Genomic DNA, 16,167 nt, shown 5'->3' with positions numbered 1-16,167 from the left:
AAGTTTATTGAACTAGATACACCCCAGACAAGACTTATGAAGAGAGAGAAAAGCAAGATAGATACAGCATTATTGAGGTCTATAACAACAAATATGAAGGTGAGAGAAGTTACTGGCAGATGTTATTTATAACTCTGTAGAAATAAATTTGAAAATGTAGAGGCAGTGGAAAATTCCCTAGTTAAAAAAAAAAAAAACAAAAACCTCTTAAAATAACTAGTTTAAGAAACATCAATAGACTAATTATTAGAGAAGAGATTGGAAAGTAAAAGATCTATCACTGAAAAAGGCACCAGACCTAGATGGTTTTACAAGTGAATTCATTACATTTTTTTTCATTTATTTATTTTCAGCATAACAGTATCATTATTTTTTTTTCACCACACCCAGTGCTCCATGCAGTCCGTGCCCTCTATAATACCCACCACCTGGTACACCGACCTCCCACCCCCCTGCCACTTCAAACCCCTCAGATAGTTTTTCAAAGTCCATAGTCTCTCATGATTCACCTCCCCTTCCAATTTACCCCAACCCCCTTCTCTCTAACTCCCCATGTCCTCCATGCTTTTTGTTATGCTCCAAAAATAAGTGAATATTCTGCGGAGTGAAATAAGTCAAGCAGAGAGAGTCATTACAGTTTTAAAAATCAATCCCACTGTTATCCAAAATCTATTTGACCATAAAAAGGAAAGATACTAAAATATTTTTGTGAAGATAGATGCTCAAATCAGTACTGGGGCGCCTGGGTGGCTCAGCTGATTAAGCATCGGACTCTTGTTGGATGGTCACAATATCGCAGTTGGGGGATGGAGCCACAGGTCAGGGCTCCACATTCAGAGCAAAGTCTGTTTTGTATTCTTTTTCCCTCTCCCCATGCTCCCCCTTCCGCTGCCTCTTCCAATTCATGTGCTTTTTCTGTTTCTCTCAGATATAGAAATAGCATCTTAAAAAAAAGAGTATAGATTTTGAAGACTAATTTCTATAAAGACTTGTAAACAGAATATTAGCAAATCAAATGCATTAGTGTATTTGAAGCATATGACACCATTACCTGATAGCATCTATTACCAGAATATCAGAATCTACCCGAACTATTCCAGTTTTATATAAAATGTGGGAAGGCGTCCAATTACTTATAATGGATATTATGGTGGCCAATGAATTCTTAATGTGTAATTCTTAAGCTCTGATATTTGAATAGCTTGGAGATTGTAGAAGTGAGGTAGGGAGGGAAGGTGGATACTGGGGAAAAAGAGAGTCATTTAGCTTTAGGCAAATGCATTAGTTATTTGTGCTTACTTATTTAATTTTTAGGATATGCAAGTTGAAGAGAGGAATGATAAAAAAAAAAGAACCTGTAAGGGATATCTACTGTGTTCCAAACCCTGGGATAGGTGGTCTACATCCACTGTCATTAAATGGTTGAATAAAGTCTAGGTTAATATGCAAACAAAGTGCACACATGCACACTCACATCAATGGAATGCCTTCTAGAAACATCCTTTAATTACAGAACAAAAGCAACCTATCATTTCTAAAAAAGTTAAGAGAGGGGCTTATTCATAGCACCTTATTATTGAAATTGGACTCAAATGAACACTTCAAATACTTTACTGACAGATGCTATTCATGAAATAAGAGAGATAGCAATTTTAGCCGACATGCAACATCACAGATCCTGTCATGGCTTTATCGGCTCATTAAAATGGTTTTGCTGGTTGAAACCACAAAGACACTGATATTCATGTAGTGAAGACATCTTGGCTCGCCCTGAATTTTCTCAAGCTATCTTAACAGGGTAAGTGTCTGCTGGTTGTACCATCTCGGAATGGAGCATTTTATAATTTCATAATGCCAGGGCTGAAGCTTTCTTTTCTATCTAGCAGAACTTTATCTAGAGACCTGTGGGATCCTGGGGCATGCGGTGGGTCCCAAGAGAAAGGGGGGAATCTCTGGATGTATTTTTGTCACGAAGCAGTCTCCCACTTGTCCCTTTGGGGATGCTTTCTGCTTCATTTGTCTCAGGCATTGCCTGGGGATGATTTTGAGGCTTCTTTCTTCTGTTTGCCTTGAGAAAGGAGATTCTCTGCTACAGTTATCTGCCCTTTATGACCTGGTGCCTTCTTATGGGGGAAGGAAGCACTCTTTCTTACAGGGTACAGAGCAACAGAGCAGAACTCTGGCTAAAAGACGTTGGCTAAGCAAATTTAAACAAAACAAACTATGGACACTTCAGACACAAGACTTTGTAACTTAACCAGTTGGAATGATAACTATTAAGTCAGTGACCATAGAAGTCTAACCTATAAACAGGATTATAAAATTTAAATAGGGCTTTGCCCCACAATTATGTCACCAGCCAATGATGACAGCGAGGGAGCTACCCTGTCTTTCTGCTTCATCACTTAAAGTGACAGTACCCAGCTTTCTTCTCGCATCTATCATAAGGACACATTGATTTCCTTTCTGGAGAAACACATATTTCTTTTCTCCTGCTAAAAAGATAAATCTGACAGATTTTAATCAAATGTAGTTGTTCACAACTACAGAAATTCGTTCAGTGCCACATATGAAAACCAAAATACACCAGCAGCTAAAGAAGGAGGTTTTTTTGGCCAAGTTTCTTTGAGGAAAACACTTGTATTAAAACACACACACACACACACACACACACACACACACACACACACACACACAAGGGATAGTGAAGTCTATGAGTTGGTTAATATTTTTTAAGATAGTAGTATATTATTTGTAGTGACAATGGTAAATGTTGTTCTCCATTAACATTACCACTAAAACTATGCTGTCCAGAGTCTCTGTTTAACACCAAGATGCTAGAATATTGGGTCTTGCTTTTGAAAATGAAGTCTTTCCCAAGATGAAGTTGGCTTTCACATATTTGAGATGTGATGTAGAAAGACGAAGAATCTTCATGTCTCTCATCCAACAGGCTCTCATCATTGTATTTTTTTTTTAAGATTTTATTTATTTGACAGATAGAGATCACAAGTAGGCAGAGAGGCAGGCAGCGAGAGAGAGAGAGAGAGAGAGAGAGAGAGAGAGGAGGAAGCAGGCTCCCTGCTGAGCAGGGAGCCCCATGCGGGGCTCGATCTCAGACCCTGGGATCATGACCTTAGCCGAAGGCAGAGGCTTTAACCCCCTGAGCCACCCAGGTGCCCCTCATCATTGTATTTTTGCTCAGTATTTGGCTGTGGCTTGGCTCACAGTGCTTTGAAGTATTTGCATTATTTTATAATGTATTTCCTATGCATTCCGAATATCTCTTAGATACACTGTGTATCTAAGGAGAGCCCAGATGTCATATATATATATATTTTTTCTTTTGTATTAGATAGAGATTTAAGATGATGTTTTCCTTAATTGTTATCATTAAGAAAGTCTATGGGAGAGACAATTAAAGTCAACAAATCTTGATGTTTTTCACATCTATTCATTGAATAATTTGGTTCTTCTCAGCATAGGTTGTACATGAAGTGCTTTTTAATGGTGCTTTTCTAAATATTTGAGTCTTTGGCATATTTTGTCTTTTCTTCTCAGTTTAGATATGACTGATTACATTTTCATTAGAATGGAGAGATTGGATGTCTCTTGTTCACACCTAGTGGCAATTTCCTGCCCAGAAATCTTGGCATAATTTATCTTATTTCAGCTAATTTTCAGAGGTGAAGAAAAAGAATCCACATCATGAATGAAAGCATACAGGTACATTTTTAATTGACCATCAATCCAATCTTGCCTTATAGGACCCATCATTTCAGTAAAGTTTTTTTTTTTTTCATTCTACCCTCATAATTTTGAATATTATATTATATATCTTAATGATATATGATTCAAGAATAATTGTGTTTGGAAAGAAGAGTATTGAACGGAAAGTTATTTTAATAATCCTACATCGTGATTCAGAGTGTGAATAGATACATGCATTTCACTGGGCAAAAAGAGAGAACTAGGTCTCTTTTGAATGTGAGCTTTAAAAACTTCACTTAAGTGTGCTTCTGCTATCAGATCTAAGTTTGTGAAAATTACAAAACATTATTATTTATATGATAATGTGCCCTATAGACAAATTGCCCGCAATGCATTATTGGATAACTTTATCAACCACTTTCGTTTAAGAATGAGCTCACAACTCTGGTATTTGTCTAGGATGTGCCATTTAGAGATTTTTTTTTTTTCCTAGAAAGCATAGGGTGATCTGGGAAAAGGAAAGAGTAGGTAAGTCAGAAGTTACCTTGCCAGAATAATATTAGGAGAGCTTGGCATTTAAATGGTAAGAGGAATAAATTAACTTCTTACAGCAAAAAAGAAGAAAAGGAAGCCGGTGAAAGTGGGTGAACTCCTTCACTTGAAAATCATGGTGTCCTTGTTAAGCCTCAGCCAAGAAATGGGTGGTTAAAGATGTGTCCCAATTATCATCTGCTACTGGTGTCCTCTGAAAGTGAAAGGCTATCCCGGCACAGGAAATAGGTGATTCTTTCTTGAAAAAACATCTAACTACAGCCAGTAGAAGATACTAAGGCGAGCACAAAATATTACTTGGATCATGATTTATACATGCTGAACAGACAATAAACTCGCCACCGTCCTTGGCCCCTACAGAAAATGCTACCGGCTAGCTCTAAGTATAACCGAAGCAGTATTTCTCAAAGTTTTTCCTTATTTACAAAAGAAGCAATTCATTTTGTAAGACATTTCACACTGGCAAATGGCCAACAACAATTTTGACCAAGGCTGGGTGCAAAAGGTATCACAAAACACAAAGCAAAAGTATATTTAGGAAAGATGAAAACAAAAGGGAAGATTATTCATCCTTCCATATGGCTTTTTAAAGCCATTCACAATTATGGATCGTTTATGGTAGTTTCTATAAAATTTTTCCCATTGAGAAGGCAGAAGACTGAATAAGTTTTGTGAATGCGCCACAAAAGAAAGAAGAGAAATTCAGAATGACAATGGAATTTAGCTGATTGTTTGAGGATCTGTGGGTGGTAATGACACGTTAACCAGGAGAATGGGGAATGTGATCTCATTTGTTTTTCCAGAAAGGGATTTTAAGAATTTAACCAAAAATTAGAGTCTCTCATGAGAGTGGGAGCATAAGCAGTAATAGTCCTACTACAATTATACATCTGATTGAAAAGGTACAGTATATCAGGAGTCTTAGAGCCAACGTTGGTTTTTCTAGCTCATGTGCATGGAAATACACTCACTTTGAGAGAGGAGAGAAACAGTGGGGATTTCTCAGTATGTATTTAGATAACTTCTTACAGTACACAATTTAGATCATATGTCATGCCATCAATTCACGTCCTTGGCCTCTTATAATTAAGCTGTATTATTTAGAAACATTTGTGGCTGAGTGGGATTCTTGGAGATTTTGGAGTTCATTCCCTAGCTGCCAAATCAAGACTTTTTTACACAATTCCAGCTAAATTGGAAGGCAATTCATTTGTTCAATTATTTACAGATCTCAAACAGCCCCACTGCCCCAACACACCATTATTTGACAACTTTCAATCTTTTCCTTTTTTTTTTTTTTTTTTTAAAGTAATCTCTACCCTCAACATGGGGCTCAAACTCAGAACGCCAAGAGTAGCCTGTTCTACCAACCAAACCAGCCAGGCACCCCTCAATCTGGTCTCTTACAGATGAATGTTTTGTCACTTCTTTATTTGGGCTGGCTTTCCATTTGCTTTGGAAATCATTCTTGGAGCCCTTTCCAAATTCTCTGTAGTGCCTTACAATTGGGAGGTCAAATCATGGCAAGACCATACAGACCTTGGACGTGAAAAGATCCTACATAGGTTGAATCTTGGCATAGCCAGATACTAGGTGTTGGACCTCAGACCAGTTAATAACACTTTTAAGCCTCAAATTTCCTAATGGAACATGACAATGGCAATCAACCTCAAGGAAATTATGTGGCTTAATGCAGCTAATTTGCTGAAAGCCTCAGCAGAGAAAAACTCATGGATGATAGCTCGAGAAAGAAGTAGAATGTGAGAGCGCGTGACTTGTGTCTTTGAGACTTCCCCTCTATCCACTGCATCCTGTCATTTCTACTCATTTTATGCACAAAGCCCTATATATGAGCCCGAGACAGGTTCTTCTGTGTCTTCCTTGTTTTTTCCCTACAATACTCCCTGCTTATCTGGTTGCAGACCATTCTAGATGCGGGCCCTCAGAACTTTAAGAGATTAAATCTTGTCTCAGAAAGTCTAACTATAGCAAAGGAAGTCGCTCTCTGGGTTCCGTTTAATGAAAGGCTACCCCGATCCAATCAACAGCATCGTGGGGGCTGAACTTAGGGAATCCTGCCTCCAAACTCTGCCCAGGCTTCCCTAGGATTAGTCACTTGGCCGTCTCGCTCTGCAGCTAGTAATTCAAAGATAATCATGTTACTAAGATGCCATTTAATCTGTCTTTGGCATATCTCAAGTTTTCATCTTCATTAATAGAGCCATCAAAGTTTCATTGGGCCTGACTGGTATTGGACACGCGAGTGATTCACCCAGAGAGGGGGGCTTGCCGTTCGCCTGGAGGGACTCTGCTTGCCAGATGGCAGCTGTTAAATCTGCCTGCAGCAGGGGGTGTGAGGGGGGCTAAGCTCTGCTGGCCCCTGGCCAATGGGGCTGTCCCTCTTCTCTGATGACACATCGTTGGGGGCCCAGGCCAGGGCACCTGGGCCCTTGGGGCAGGGTGGGCTCTCCACTGCCTGCTGGGCTGAAGTCACCTTGGGCAGAAGAAGCCAGATGCAGGGAAGCTCCCTTTGCCTCTAGCATGGGCCACTGAATCAAAAGATCCCCGTGGAAAGCAGTATGGTACAGCGGACAGGTGAAAACCCGGGTGTCAGAGAACCTTGGCTTGAAATCCTGACTCTACTGTTTAGCTAAGTATGCAAAGTTAGGCTGATCACTCAGTCTCAGACTCTCCCATCTGCATGATATGACCTTGATCCATGTCACCATGGTTGGTTCTCCATAAAGCAGTGAGAACAGGGGAGTCAGAGGCAGACAAGTCGTCCCATGACCCAGCTGTCCCACTTGTGCGTGTAGAGCACCGGGGAAGTTCCGATCGGGTCCCTGCGGGGCCTGGATGGAGGTGTTCATCGCGGTGTTGTTTGCGGTGATGAGGGTGAGTGAGTCTTGGAAGGTCATCATTGAGGGGGCGGTGTCACGGGAGGTCAAGGAGGCTTACGCGCAAGGCCAGCTAGTGGGGTAGGGTGGAGTAGACGAAACTTCCAACAACGCAAGGTGAAGAAGAAGGAGGGAAGCGAGGAGGGAAGGGAGGAAGGAGGGAGGGAGAGAGAAGAGGAGAGGCAGGAGGGAGGAGGGAGAGGAGGAGGAGAGGCAGGAGGGAGGACAAGGAAGGGCAGGGAAGGAGACACAACCAGTCTCTGGACATCACTCATACAAATTAAACACACACACAGAACAAGGGTGTACTACTTGTCTTACAAAGACACACACACACTCAAGGACATTTTCAACCCTGGTACTTGCTTGGGGCGGGGGGAGGACCATGGTGGAGGGAAAGGAGATAAGCAGTAGTGAGCCGGGGAAGGGCCTCGTACAGACTCACAGTGACCATGAGGGAAGCAGCAGGGCTCGCTCAGGGCTCTGCCCTGGATCTAAAAGAAGGAAAGTGAAGAGAATGTTGTGGGAAGGGAGAGGATGGAATAAGAGGTACTTCGGGGGCTGCAGGGTCAGAGAATGGGGGTCTTTTTCTCTCTCTGTTGAAGGCGGGCAGAACTTTAGGAAACCTGTGCCGCCAGGATGAAGCAGAATGGCCCGAGATACTCATTTGCTGTTATCTGAATTCTCAATCTCCACAGACCCTAACCGCCTGAGGCACTTGCCTATTTTTTTTTCTTTTTTTCCAATTCTCATTACAGACCCAATTTTTGTGACTCGGTCACTGTGGAGTTTTAAGAAGGTGTGGGGCTCATTCTTGTTAAACCAGTTGAGAATTTCCTGGATCCCCAACTCTCTAGCCCTGTGTAGACGTGCCCTGCTCTTCTCATCACTGAGACCTTTGTGTGCCATAGGGACGAAGGATATTACTGCGCGAGAAAGAACCACAGGAAACTCCCAGCGTTTTTCTAGAGGATGAGGGGGAATAAATGTCAGTTTGTAAAGGGGCACCCTCTGTGGTCTCCTTTTGTTAATTTATGAATTGGAAGATGAGTGTGGATTTATTGGAATAGTATAATTAAGTGTCACCGTGGTACGGAGCATAATTATGACCAATATAATCAAGCAGAGAAAGGAACCTTATTTCCTCCTGAAAAGCATTATTCCTATAAGCCTTGCTTCTTCAAAGCTTTGTGTTCATTTTTTTTCTTAAATATAATAAATAAGGCAGGCACAAATAAAGAACGTGATCTTAAAGGAACATGGAGGGATCTGTTATCCATGTCCTGTCTTGGAAGTGAAATTTTTGAGATAATATTGAAGATGGAAATCCAGCAAGACCCCTCTGGGCTAAGAGAGGCTACTCTTACGTTACACTTCTGTTTATCACCAGTATGCCCTTGTCCTATTTTTTTCTTCTCTTTTCCCCCTTTCCTCCTCCTCCTCCTCCTCTGTTGGTCAATCAGATGCCTTGTGCCTCTGAAGGGGACGATTTGTTCAAGCAAGCCTGGGTATGTGGTCCAGGCTAAGCCAATTCACGGTTTCCCTGGGACTCTGGTTGGTGATAGGAAGGCAGACGTGCTCTCATATCTAGAACAGCCATTCAGAATCCAATGACCGAGGCCAGAGCAGAGTGGAAGCGCAGCAATAATGAGATGGGCAGGTTCCTCACCCGAGTGCTTGCACTCAGCCATGCTCCAACCGGGAGCTCTGGAGACCCTTCACTTCTGTCAACTAATCAGTCCCTCTTTTGGCTTGAGCGGGTTAGAGTGGACTTTTTGTCATTTGCAAACCAAAGATTTCTGAGTAACGCACCAAGCAAGGAAGCTGCCACAGTGGGGAACATGTGTTCATTTATGGGACATTTGGTCTGTATGCTTCCTTGATGCCAGAAAGACCCTTTCACAGCAAAATTCCATGCCTTATTTGAATCACTGTTGAACAAAGAGAACACATCTGTGTTAGTTCAAGGATATCTGATGTATCTTCAGGTATCTGAAGAAGTGTGTGTGTCTGTGTACAGTGTGTACGTGTCTCCTTTTTCTTCAGTAGCTACACAGTAGTAATATGACCACATGTTGGGGTACCTGCATCATAGACAATAGTGACACAATTCATGAATCTTTGCCAACACTTCCTTCTCACGAGGACATGAAGAGCTAGTTTCATGTTCATGGACTGAAGAGCTCTGTGACTTTAGGCATTTTGCTTAACTTCTCTGAGCTTTCTGTGTTCATCTGTAAAGTGGAGTTAATCTGTATTACCTGATTGCTGTCAGTAACAAACAAATTCATATGAAGTGCTTTGCAGAGTGGCTGCCAGACAATAAAATCATTCAGTGTTCCATAATTCGACGGCCATCCTTAGTATCATTGTCCCCATAGTCTCCATCAGCATCATTGTGGTGTGAAGGGTGATTCAGCCGTAGTTGGGATAATTTGCATGCATGGAGGGCTTTATATACCATTTGCAAAGTACTTTCTCATCCAGTTTGGTACAGTGAGCCGACCCTGGCGCACGATACCCATTTCACATTTTGGCTTCTTGCAAGTTCTTTCAAAGTGTTCCATGAGATCTAAGTCTAGTATCCAATATAAGAGATTGAGAAATGCATTCATTTCAGCCGAAGAGTTTAAAAAAATAAGAAAAAGAAAGGAAAAAAAAAAAGGAGAACATTTTTAGGACAAATGTGGCCTGGTCCTGAATTCAGTCTTTAATTAGGGCTGGAAGTTCAACTGCTTCCTAAAACTTTGGTTACAACTGTTAAACCTGTGAACAGAGCTAATCAGAGGAGATGAAATGCTATTTTGACAGGAGTGACTTCCTTTTCTTTTCCCTAATAGATCACGGATATCAAAAACATAAATTTGAAGCAAACTTTTGTTTTGTTTTGTTTTGTACTGGCCATTTAAAATATCCTTTTTTTTTTCTTCAAATTTTCTTCAAGTTGGACCTCCTGAAAGACTATGTGTGTTTCATGTTACCAACATAAGCAGATTGTTGAATTTGATGCATTTAAATGTTTTCTTTGTTTGTGGAATTTTTTTTCACAAAGGTATGCTTTCAAAATGCTCAAATTATGGATCCATTGCAAAATCTTTTTTTTTTCTTTTTGCACAGGAAAATACTTTTGAATTAACAGCTGGGTAAAAATCCTCAGTTCTATTGCTTAAGGGAAGGCTAATACTTTTGATCTCACACAGATTTCTAGAATAAGGAAAGGCCGTGATTGACTAATTGAGCCAAACTTGCTGATAAATTTTTTTGCTTTGCGTCGGGGTGTTGTTTTCTCTAAGTCAGGGAAGACGTAACTTCTTTATTAACTGCTAAGGGAGACAGTGATGCTGTGGAAAGTGGGAGTCATACCATTTTACAGGTGTAGATTTTAATGATCTCTTGCATAAAACCAAACCAAACCAAACCAACAGGTATATGAAACAGAACTTTCGTGGTTATTGAGACAATTTCTTCCTTGTCAGAGCTCCTGCCAGAAGCTGGAAGAAGTGCTGAATTCAGAATTCTTTCCCTCTGTTTAGGCTATTCCTGTAGCCAAGAAGTGTTCTTCATTCTGTATCACTGATGTACTGATTTATTCTACATCTAGATTCTTAGAGTAGTTTATCAAGAGCACTTACTTCTGCATCCTTCGTTGTACCTGAGAAGATGAACGTCTGTATCTGGACGTATGTATCAACACAAAGTTAGAGACAGAGATCATTATATGACGATGAGCCATAATATTTAGGTTTTATGAATGCTTGATATATTTTTAAAGACATGGAGCCAGATTCGCCTAATGCTTCAGCAACTGCTTAGTAGTGAATCAGTCATCCTTAGAAGCTATATTAAGGTATTCTGCAGAGGGGGACCTGGGTGGCTCAGTCGGTTAAGCATCTGCCCTTCCTCGGGTCATGATATTGGGATCCCGGGATCAAGCCCTGTAACAGATTCCCTGCTCAGTGGTGAATCCCCTTCTCTTTCTCGCTTTCACTCTTTCCAATAAATAAATAAATAAATAAAATCTTCTTTAAAAAGAAGATATCTTACAGAATTTTTTGGTAATATCCAGAAGAGGTATGTTAGCATTGATGGACGATCTGTCCTAGAGGAAAAAGCCATGGGGACAGGTTATCCCATTAACTTCACATGATGGGTGAACAGTTGGGGTAACATACAGCCAAGGATTCCCTAAGTGATTCTCAAATTTTAAATTTAAACTCAGCAAATATTACTCATATGCTTCAGGTGGGAGATAGATGCTCAGCTTGATATTCCATGCCTAAAGCTGTGGGCACGCAGGAGGCCATATTAGTCTTAATAACTCTCGAGAGCCTCTTCTGGACCGCCCACAGGACCTCCTACGCATGCCCAGTCCTCTCCAGCACTCCGTCTGGGTGGCCACTGGGCTTGGTAGTTCCCTACTGCAGCCCAGCATGGAGAGCCAGAGCTGCTGGGAGGTCTGTGGTGGGGTGTGTGTGTGTGTGTGTGCGCGCGTGCGCGCACGCGCGCGTGTGTTTTGGAAGGGGCGGGGATTCTTCTGTCCGCGTGGCACACTTTATCATTTCACCCTGGAGGCGACACAGTTGGGACCTGAGTCTCACAGTGGCTTTCATCAAAACAGACCCGTTAGCTGCGTCCTATTCTGTCTCTCTCTCAAGTGTCAGACTGAGTTTCCAATCCTGGGAAACACACAGTGTCTTCCTCTGTGCACCTGGTTTTCATGTAGTCGTGGATGTCTGTTCTCCAAAATTTGTCTCTTTTTTTTCATGTCGTCAGGGATGTCTAGCCTCCCCAAATTTGTCTCTTTCAGTCCAGACCCCCAACCACATTGGACATGAACTCATGCAAAGAAATGGGGATCCCAAGATAGGGAGCTTGTGGCTCTACAAGTCTCAGTGGATATTTTGCTACTGTTAGTATATGTTATTTTTAATATATCATTTTGGAAGATGGCCTGAGGATGGGGTTGTTTTGGGCTCAAAGGGCACACAGACCCACACATTTAATAAAAAAGCTTCTTTTGTGATTTTGTGGTTGCCACGATATAGGACTCTAAAGAAATTTACAATGAAAAGGTGGTGGTTGTAGGTACAGAGACCATCACGGAAAGTGAAGAGAAATTTACAGAAATCTGTGAAAGATCAAAACAACAAGCTCGCCATGACGATTTGTCCGGATGGTTCAGATATCGAAGAGATGGAGTGTTCAGTAATCAGTGACTTCTGCATGCTATTTGCATAGAGAGAACTTTAAAAAGGTTACATTTCTTTTCTACTTTCATATTTACTTTATGTTAAGGTTGTAGGATCTCAGTGGCAATGTTGCTGATGCTATTTTTGTGAAGTCCCAACTCCATGTTTAAATGTAGCCGGATGGAAATTTTGAGCTACAGCAACAATAAATAGATCTGACATCCTTGTGACTTTCAAGTTCTGCTATGCCTGAGAGTCAGTGGAGGCTGGTTTTTTTGCCTTGAACTCTGAAGGAAGAAAGAAACTTTTGTTTATAAATTTCAGAGATTTTTGTCTTTGCACTTACCACGAAGTCAAATGTAGATATAATCCACTTTAAGCGCTTTTGGCAAAATTTCAAATATGCCTGTTTTTTGATAAGGGGGAAAAATCCCAACTTTTTGTCAACACAAGTCCTTTACTCTGTGTTACAGTATGTGACTTCTGTCGGTCAAGCTGTGATCTTGTGGACTTACGGAATACTGATCCTGTACAGGAAGTAAGAGGCAGATATGTAATCTGGGCCATCTTTCTGATCCATTTTAGTTATGTCTGATTCTAAATTGAGTTATATAGAATTTAACATACAGGACCCTGTTTCTATATTCTTTATGCCTCCCTTCTAAAAATGTAAAATTTTAATGCCGATCTGAGTGAAATGATCTGAGGGTATTGAAAATCAAAGAGTATTTAACTTGTGTTACAGTGTGTTTTATATTGGACTCCTTTATGAAGATATTTCGTAGCAGAGAAGTGTGTATGTGTGTGTGTGTGTGTGTGCGTGCGCGCACAATTTTTTTTTTTAAATTCACCACACTTAGATATATGAATGTTAGACTTATAAGTGCCCTAAGGGCAGGGTTGGGTGCCCCATAAGACCTGGTAGAAGGCTCTTGAGAAATAAAATGCCGGTTTATAATTGTATAGACTTTGTATTCCTGAAGATGTCTGTCGGTGACCTCTTTTACAACCATCTGGAGAGACGGATCGGACAAGTCTTATAATTTCACAGATGGTAAATCTGAGCTCCAGAGAGCCCCCCCCCCATGTCTTCTACCCCACCATTTTCTTGAGTCTGAGAGCTGGAACTTTACGTTGAATGGGAGGAGCGTCACTCTACTAGAGTGATGGAGAAAAGTGCGTATCTGAATTCATGAGTCAGGTTGGTGACAGTTGACACAAGCCTTCCTATGGAGCCACAGGTCTTCTCCATCACCATGTGCACCTCACCTCCTCGACTTGAGGGAGCATTGAACTACATTCGCGACAACCATGAGCAAACCTCAGCATGGATGACAATGAAGTTTCCAAATGGATGTGGAAATGCATCTTTGCCTTTTCTGAAAGTGGTCCCCAGGGTGCCTGTGGTGTGTAGTAGTTTTTCCTGAAGCTTCAGGATCAGTGTTTGCATGGCTGGACCACCTTTACCTAACTTCTACCTGGTCTCGCTCATTACAGACTGAGTTATCTCTCAGATGGATAGGAAGTTTTATCGCGTGTGGATCAACAACAACAAATGGGACTCATTGGGCACATGCTATCTTGGATTTTGGGTTACAAATATTTATCTAACAAAATGTTCTTATCTCTTAGAGTACTAGTGAAAGACTTTATATTTCACTAGGTCTTGCATAGAATTCTGGGATGGACAATGTAAGTTTGGCTCGTCCCTTCCTAATACATTTCCAACCAATTCAAAGAGTGGTTTAGTGAGCACATGTTACAATATGACAGGTGACTGTGCTGATTCTGGGAATATGGTGGAAAGTGACAGAGGCACTGTCCCTGCCTTCATGGAATATATAAACTAGTGGGGAATGATGACAAGAAAGGAATGAAAATCGGATTCGTGTGATGGAAACAAACAAACAAACAAACAGTCCCGTGAAACTGGTGTATTTTTCTGGAGAGGTAAGCATACTGGAACTTTCTGGTTATTTCAGTTTAGATTGCCTGAACTTCTTCATGTGCTCACAGGTAGGCTCTATAAAATGTGAAAGTTCCATGATCTCTTTGGACCACAGTTCTGTCATTTGTGAAACATAGGAGTTGACTGGATGATTTTGTAACTACACTTATCATGATGAACATTGCATCATGTAAAGAAGTGTCAAGTCACTACATTATACACCTGAAATGAGTATAACATTGTATGTCAATGATGCTTCAATTGAACCAAACGAACAGATAAATAGAAGTCTTTTCAGTAAAATGTTGAAAGCTCTCCCTCTAGTTTCAGGAACTAGATAAGGGTGCTCTCTCTTACCACTCTTCTTTACATAGTTCCAGAAGTTCCAGTCAGATCAATTAGGCAAAAACCAGACCAAAACAAAACAAAACAAAACAAAAACAAAAACAAAACCCAACGAAACAAAAAACCCACTCAAAGCAGAAAAAAGAAAAGAAAAGGAAAGCGAAAGAAAGAAAGAAAAGGGCATCTCAATTGGAAAGAAAAAAACAGAATTGTGTCTGCTTGCAAGTGATATGATCTTATATGTAGAAAAGCCTACAGACTCCACCAAAACCCTCTTAGGACTAGTAAAAGAATTCAGTAAAGTTTCAGGATACAGAATCAATATGCAGAAATCAGTTGTGTTTCTATACATTAGCAACAGCCTATCTGAAAAAGAAATGAAGAAAACAATTACATTTACAGCAGCACCCAAACCAAAAACAATAAAATACTTAGAAATAAATGTAACCAAGGAGCTGAAAGATCTCCACCGGGAAAACTGTAAGACTTTGATGAAAAATATTGAAGAGGATGAATAAATAGAAAGATATCCCATGTTCATGAGTTGGAAAAGCTAATATTGTTAAAATGCCCACACTACCCAAAGCCATCTACAGACTCAATGCAATCCCTATCAAAATTTCAATGGCATTTTTCACAGAAATGGAAAAATACCCTAAAATTCATACAGAACCACAAAAACACTCCAACTAGACAAAACAATGTTGAGAAAGAAGAACCAGAACGGAGGCATCATATGGCCTGATTTCAAATTGTGTTACAAATCTATTGTAGTCAGAACAGTATGGTACTGGCATAAGAAACAGGCATGTAGACCAATGGAAATAAGTTGAGAGTCCAGACATAAACCCACACATATAGTCAACTACTGTATGAAAAGAGAGCCAAGAATAGTCAACGGAGAAAGGGTTGTCTCTTTAATAAGTCATGTTGGGAAAACAGGATAATTACATACAAAAGAATAACATTGGATCTTTATCTAATGCCACACATAACAATTAACTCCAAATGAACCAATTCTTAAACATAAGACCCCAGACTGCACATCTCCTAGAAGAAACCATAAGGAAAAGTCTCCTTGACATTGGTCTTGGCAATGGTTTTTTGAATATGATATCAAAAGCACAAACCACAAAAGCAACAATAAACAAGTGAGACTATTTCAAACTAAATGTCTTCTGCACAGCAAATCAACAACAACAAAAAAATCAACAAAAACAAAAAAAATCAAAAAACAAACAAACAAAATCAACAAAATGAGAAGGCAACCTAAGGAAGGGGAGAAAATACTTGCAAACCATCTATCTGATAAGAAATTGATATCCAAAATAGTTAAGAAACTTGTAAAGCTCAATAACAGAAAACTGAACAGCCTGATATTAAAAAAGTAGGCAAAAGGGTTTTGGAGAGGAGGGGGGTGAGGGGCATGGTTGAGCCTGGTGGTGGGTATTAAGGAGGGCACGTATTGCACGGAGCACCGGGCGTGGAGCATAAACAATGAATCTTGGAACACTGAAAAAAAAAA

Source organism: Mustela erminea, chromosome 5 (genome assembly GCF_009829155.1).
Source record: "Mustela erminea isolate mMusErm1 chromosome 5, mMusErm1.Pri, whole genome shotgun sequence".
NCBI lineage: Eukaryota > Metazoa > Chordata > Mammalia > Carnivora > Mustelidae > Mustela > Mustela erminea.
Note: the sequence above shows the minus strand (reverse complement) of the source record.